Source organism: Cuculus canorus, chromosome 24 (assembly GCF_017976375.1).
Source record: "Cuculus canorus isolate bCucCan1 chromosome 24, bCucCan1.pri, whole genome shotgun sequence".
Taxonomy (NCBI): Eukaryota; Metazoa; Chordata; class Aves; order Cuculiformes; family Cuculidae; genus Cuculus; species Cuculus canorus.
Window position 1 is genome coordinate 7678727 of NC_071424.1, and position 6028 is coordinate 7684754.

A 6028-nucleotide genomic window follows, 5' to 3' on the forward strand; every position below is an offset into this window, starting at 1 on the left:
CCTCTCCTAGCAACTCAGGAAGAAACATAGAGTGCTGAGAATGGAGGGAAATTCCCAGCTTTGGGTAGGACTTGATTTTGTTGGGCACCAGGTGGACATGGGCAATGGCTGGGGGAGCTCCAAGCAATGAGTTACTTATTACAGGAAGGAGGTAGAGCGTTCAGTCAATACATGAACCAAATGCTAAAGGAATGGTTGTCCAGTTGGCTGACCTGAAGAAAACTGCATTACTGGAAAAGAGATTGCAATAAGATGATAGTGCATCAGTAGAGTTTGCATGCCACACAATGACGTTGTTATTATCATGCAGAATAAACACAATCATAATACAAATGTTAGACATGATACATAGTTAGAGCTCCAACGCTTTTTTCAGGACATGGGATTGGCTGAGGTACTCCATGCTCCCTGGACCTTGGGCTTCAATGGCCAGAGCTGCTTGCAGGTCTCCACAGCTCCCAGTGCGATGTGAAGAACTACACAGACTGTAGACTTGACATGAGGAAGCATTTCTTTACCAAGAGGGTGGTCAAACACTGGAACAGGCTCCACGGAGAGGTGATCAATGCCCTAAGCATGGCAGTGTTTAAGATGCATTTGGACAATGCCTTTAATACCATGCTTTAGGTTTCAGTCAGCCCTGAAGTAGTCAAGCATTTGGACCAGATGATCACTGTAGGTCTGTGTCAACTGAAATAGTCTGGTTGGGTCTATCCTGTTCTGTTCTGTTCTATTCTATTCTATTCTATTCTATTCTATTCTATTCTATTCACAGTAGCTGAATCTCCGTGTCAGACTGACTTAGGGATGCCGGACACACACCAGTCCATGACACCCTGCAGGATGCCTCTGAAGTTGCCACAGGATATATCCAGTGGTTACTCTAATATCCCTGGAAAGCAGTGATATGTTGTCCTGGGGACTGGTAAAAAAGCAAACATGATGCCCATCTTCGAAAAGGTAGAGGAAGGAAGGATGCAGGGAATTCCTTGGCAGTCAATCTCACCTCAGTGCACAGGAGGATCATGGGTTCAGTCCTCGTGGAAGCCACTGCCAGGTATGTGAAAGACAATAAGGGGACTGGAAACAGCCAGCATGGTTGGCCCAGGAGCAAATTGTGGCTGAGCAACCCAATTGCCTTCTAAGATGAAATGACGACTTCTGTGGCTGATGGGAAAGCAGGGCTTGTGTGCCTTGTCCTTTCATAAGGCTTCCAAGGCAATTTCCTGGACAAGAAAAGCAGGTGATAAGGGCTGGATGGATGAAGTGCAAGGTGAGTGAAAATGAGATGAACCTCCAAGTGGAGTGGATGCTGATTCTAAGTTTTAGTGGTGGTCGCTTTAGAGTTGATTTCCTCGGAGGCTGATACTGGAGCTAATACTGCTTGCATATTCATGGACAGAATGGAGAATGGACAGGGTTTGTCCAGTTCATTTGCAGCAAAAACCTGTCTAGGTGGTGGCTGGTAAAAGCCCATGATGTTTCAGAATACCTTAAAAATATCTTAGGATCATCAGGCAGGCAGGTGCCTCATACAGGATGGGTCCCAGTTAACAGTTATCTTTTGGAATTATTGTGGTATGGGAACATGCACTTTTAGTCAACATTTGTTCTGCTGTATGGGTTTCTATAGATAAGAGAGGCCAGGGTTTAGGAAATAATAATGCAATTTGTCAGCATGGCTTTTGATTGGGGAACTGAGAACTTAAGTAAATTAAAAATTTCCATGGAAGCTGTTTGGACAGACCAAGCTAATAACTGGTAGGAGATAGGAAGGAGATGGGGAGGAATTGACTGGTGGGTGAACTTGGCAGGTAATTAATTTTTGGGGTGACGACCACAGAGTGCCCCTAAAGACCCCTTGGAGCATGTACAGAAAGTGCAAGGAATGGCTTGGCATTTAGTACAATTATGTGTTAATATCTGATTATATGCTTGATGAACAATGCTTGTGCAACTTTATGGGAGCTGCAGGCAGTTGCCTGAGAAGAGGCCAGTGGCTGCCCATGTGTTGAGAAGAGTTGATTCTAGCCAGCTTCAAAACAGACCTAGAGTGATGGGCTGGCCAAAGCAGAGCCCATCAGCAAAGCCAGTGTCACCTCTGTGATAATATAGAGAGAAAAGGCAGAAAATGGCAAAGAGGGAAATAGGAGAGGGAAAAGAAAGGCTCAGAAAAACCAGGGAAGCACCGTGGGTGGAAAAATCTGGACCTTCATCATGAAGATCTTCACCTTGGATCTTCACCTTGAAGATCTTCGAGTTCAAGCATAAACCTCACACTGCTCAGGCTACCCCTAAACCATGTCCCTAAGCACTGCATCCACATGGCTTTGAAATCCGTGCAGGGATGGGGACTCAGTCCATTCCCTGGGCAGCCTCTGCCAGTGCTTCACAACCCTTTCAGGGAAGTAATTTTTCCCTAATATCCAGGCTCCTCCCCCACGGAGGTTTCTGGTTTTTTTAGTGTGGGATTAAGGCTGAATGTGGGAATAAGGCCAAGTACGGGAATTGGTCTGAATGTGGCAAGAAATGGATCAGGGTGCTTCCCCCATGGAAACCATGGGCTGAGTACAAGGCTTTCAACAGAAAGGAATCCACCAAGGTCATCTGAAGTGGAGGATGAGAGGCCTAGAAGTAGGTGTAGCTCCTGCTATCAGCAAGGCCCTTGCAAGTACAGTAGCCTAATTATTTTCTAAGAAGGTGGATTGCAGCTGCTACTCTGACAACTTAGCCTTACAGATGACCTTTCCTCATCATTGTAATATCGTTACAGTACTAAAACATACCTCCGCACCTAAGGATCCCTGCCTCTGAGGCAAACCTTTCCCATGGCTGCACCTATTGGGCTTGTGCAGTTAAGTGTTGGCTGCAAAGCAAGGATTTTTCCTCCACCAATTTGTTGGTGATATACCTCAGACCCCTGTATGACTATGGTAGCACAACTTGGACTCCTGTTGTGGGGGTATAGTCCAGCTACTCCTGTGTACTGAATGAGAGCTTGCAACCATGACCAATTGGTGTCCTTTTAACCATTAACTAGAGATGAAATCTGGAGTAACACCCAAAGTTTAAGTTGTGGGTTAACAATATTGTTAAAATTTAGTTTTGCAGGTGACTATGAAAATCAGAAATGTCACCATGGCTCTGGCAAGTATCAGGATTCCTCATTAACACTCACTGTTCACATGGGTGAGTCCGCTGTCCACATTCATCCAGAATACCTGTACAGAGAAAGAAGAAAAAAATGAAACCCAACATATTCAGTTGAGAAGACAACCAGCACAGTGAATTAAAAAGAAGGCATTATCCACTGAGTACTGATTCAGGCATAGAGATTTTTTTGAGCAGTCAATATCATTGCCACAGTGCCAATTTTGGGCATTTTTACTATCGCAGGCTGTCCCCTGTGGAAGCCAGTAAGATGCTCCCCTGGTTCAGTGTCTGTCTTTGGCATCAGGGTTGTGATGGGGGTACAGAAGGCCTTCATTTTTGGACAGTAAACTGTTGCTTTAAACAGAATCATATTTTCCCTGGCAGCAGCTGCAACTGCTGTAGCCATGGTAATTCCTGAGATGATCTCTACTCCCACCCAAGTGTATTTCTTATTACCTGAGGGTCTCCAGGGACCTAAGTGATCGATCTGCCATGTAAGCCATAATGTCTTTGTATCACGGATATGTGCTTTACCCAGGAGGTATTATTAAGCTGAAAATGGCATTGTGACTACCAGGCGGTGACTACCTGTTCACACAGCTTTGTGGGTATCGGCCACCCCCAGGCTACACCCTCATGTGTCAACCCGTTTGGTGTGACCTTGCTTGATATGTAACCATACCCATTCTTGATTCTCCTCCATGACTTCAGTTTCGTGTGGTCATGTCAGGTTGTTCACTTGTTGATTGAACTGAGCAGCAATGGAGGCTGATCGATCATGTCCTTTTACCCAACCAATATGCAACGTCCTTTGGTCTCCTATGGCTAGCAATTGCTTCCAGCTACCAGTTTGCCAAATGGCAACTCTTAACCTGACATTAATTTGCGGCCCAGTGACCCATCTGTTTGGATGAAAACTGCATAGAAATCAGTGTAAATGTGGCTGGCACCATGTTGTGCAGCTAGTGGAACCGCGCTAAGCTCCCCTACTTGTGCACTATCTTTACCAGTTTCACTTAATTTTTTCTCCTGTGGCCACTTCCAGTGCCGCTGCCTTGTAATGCCATTCATTATTTCCTCTGTGGGAAGATGATCAGTATGCATCAGTAAACCACACTCCTTTGAGATTGCTTGAAAAATGTATCTTTCACAAAAGCTGCCATCCATGCGTGAGAGGAACACTGGCTTTGAGTCATCAATTCTGCAATATTTAGCACAACTGCTGTCAAAGTTGCAGTATTTCCTGCAATCAATAGTAAGTCTTCACTGTCCATTTGGCTTTCTAACTGGCCAGACAGCAGAATTACAGGCAGAGTGAGTGCTCTTCTAAAGCTTTCACTGCCCCATCTATCCCCGTCAGTGCTGCCGCAGGCAGAGGATATTGGTTTGTGTTGGTGATCCGGGACAGAGGCAAAGGGACGGATACTTCCAACAGATGGATTTTCACAATGCCAAAGTCTTTCTCAGTCCAATCTCCATTATTTCACCCTGCAAAACTCCACAAAGTACCATCAGGTAACTTCCATAACCTGCCATACAATGTATTGAATCCTAAAATATTACGTATTAGCAGCAGCAACTAATACTTCAGCACGAGTTAATTGCTCCTCTCCTGGGAACAATTGTGCTGTCAGGTAATCCTTATCAATACCCTCAATTCTAGCTACTTTTATTTTGCAATGACTGGGCTTTATTCTTAGAATCTCGGCAGTTTCATCAGTTGTCATAGTCATTTAAGCACCTGTATGCACCAAAAAATCCACCATTTTTCTGGGTCCAACCGGAATAGAAATTACCAGTTCATATTGCTTGTCAGGGAGCCAGTGCATTGTCAGCATTGTCTGGGCAGGGTGGCTCATTGCCCTCCCCAGGGATACTTGTTTGTTGGCCGAGATCTTGACAATTCAATTAGGTCTTGCTTTGGTGCAGGTGTAGTTTCTGGTTGTGATTTAGCTTTTTCACAAGGCTGGTTTTGCCCAGTCTTAATAATGTTCTTTGCTGCAGTTAAGGACTGAACTAGCTCATGGAGATCCTCTACCGTGACACCATACAGCCAATACTGAGGCACTCCCAGTTCTCGAGCCTGATGCCACAAAGACTTTCTTTCCCTCTGACTTTGGGATTTTCACTTGAGTCAGGGTCAGGTGATAGTAAGCTGATGTACTCACAGAGTACAACCCATGGATCTTTCCACAGATCTCTCTGCGGTCTTCTCTGTGGAGATACTGATCCAGCTCATCTGGTGTCCGTAATCAACTACATCCTTTAAGAATTCATTCCAATTCATTACATGATTTCATTGTCTATGGCTGGTATTTTGCAGGCATTCCTGAACGTGTGCTACATCCATCTTTAAACTATCAGGAAGGCTGTGAATTAAGGGTGTTAACCTATGTGGGTCAACTGGAACAGCCATCGGGGATTTTGTTGTCAGATATCCATAATATATCACTTGTACGCATGCCGCCTTCTGCACCAAGGAAGCCAAATCAGAAAATTTCAGCGGATTCCCAAGTTCTTGTGGGTTCAGACTCCCTGTCCAATGAACAGCGCATGCTGTTAGGGAATAGTCCCCAAGGGGAGTGGCTGTGCGAAAAATGCCTGCTCCCCAAAAACATTCACTCTTCCTCATCTAAAATTACTCGATCCCCAGTTAGGCTGACTCCCCACACATATTCTACCTCCATTTCCTTTGGCAATCCTTAGGAATGCTTTTCCTGCAATTTTGCCAACTCAGTAGGGGAACCAAAGAATCGTGCATGCACTGACCTGCTGCACACCTCCTGTCCCCCCATTGGTAGTCTCTGTTTTCACTGGTGGCCCCACAGAAACCACCTGATAATCAGAACTGGGGTTTTCTTCACTCTCCTCCTCC